A 1,477-nucleotide genomic window follows, 5' to 3' on the forward strand; every position below is an offset into this window, starting at 1 on the left:
TCTGAAATGAAATATTCCTAGTTTGAAAAACAGGATAAGGTATACATCAGTCTCTTAGGCATTCTCATCCTATTTTGAGAATATGAAACAGAAGAATTGTACTATGCCAAAAGAGAGAAAATACAAATAGGCCAGAAGTTTCAATTATTGAAGTTCTCCTAGTTTTGAAAAATTTCACCCTGTTCCTCAACTTGATAAAGAAATCTGCCAAAAACTTACAGCTAACATCATACCTAATGGTGAAAAATTTAAAGCTTTCCTACTAAAACCAGGAGCAAAATAAGGATGCCCACTCTCACCACTGCTATTCAGCATTGTACCAAATGCCCTAGCCAGAGTAATTAGACAAGAAAAATACATCCAAACTGGAAAGAAAGAAGTAAAACTATTTCTATTTGTAGATGACATGATCTTCTATATAGAAAATCCTAAGGAATCCAGTGAAAAACATTAGAACTAATAAAGAGTTCAGGAGGTTTGCAGGATAAAACATTATTCTATAAAAATCCATTTCATTTCTATGCAGCAGCAATGAACAAACTGAAAATAAAATTAAGAAAGCACTTCAATTTACTACAGTATCAAAAAGAATAAAATATTTGAGAATAAATGTAGCCAGGGAGGTGCTAGACTTATACAAATAAAACTATAAAACACTGGTGAAAGAAATTAACTTAAAAACTATACCAAACCCAGTGCCATCGAGTCAATTCCCACTCATAGCAACCCCCATTGCGTTTCCAAGATGGTAAGTCTTTATGGAAGTAGATTGCCTCATCCTCCTCCCATAGAGCAGCTGGTGGGTTTCAATTGTCCTAAATAAATGGAAAGACATCTTTTATTCATACATTGGAAGACTTAGTAGTGTTAAGATGGTAATACTCCACAAGACAATTTACAGATTAGATGCAACCCCTATCAAAATCCCAATGAGCTTTTTTTGCAGATGTAGTAAAGCTCATCTTAAACTTCATGAAGTTGCATGGGACCATGAATAGCCAAAACAGTCTTGAAAAAGAAGAGCAAATTTGGAGGGCCTCAATTTCATACGTAAGTACAACACGACAGTAATCAAGGCAGTCTGGTACTGGCTGGCATAAGTATAGACGTATAGATCAATAGAATAGAATTGAGAGTCCAGAACAGAAATAAATCATAATATTTATGTCTATTGATTTTTGACAAGTCCTATTTAATGAAGAAAGAATAGTCTCTTCGACAACTGGTGCTGGAACAACTGGATGTCCACATACAAAAGAAAGAAGTTGGATCCTTAACTCACACTATATGCAAAAATTAACTCGAAATGACTTTGAACAACTAATGTAAGCTCTAAAAGTTTAAAACTCTTATAAGAAAACAGGCACAAACCTTCATGAGTTTGGATTAGACGATGGTATCTTAAATACGATACCAAAAATATTTAGCAACCAAAATGAGTAAATTGGACTTTGTAAAAATGAAAAATTTTGGGATA

The sequence above is a fragment of the Orycteropus afer genome, unplaced genomic scaffold (genome assembly GCF_000298275.1).
Source record: "Orycteropus afer afer isolate SDZICR_OR568_19922 unplaced genomic scaffold, OryAfe1.0 scaffold00352, whole genome shotgun sequence".
Lineage (NCBI taxonomy): Eukaryota > Metazoa > Chordata > Mammalia > Tubulidentata > Orycteropodidae > Orycteropus > Orycteropus afer.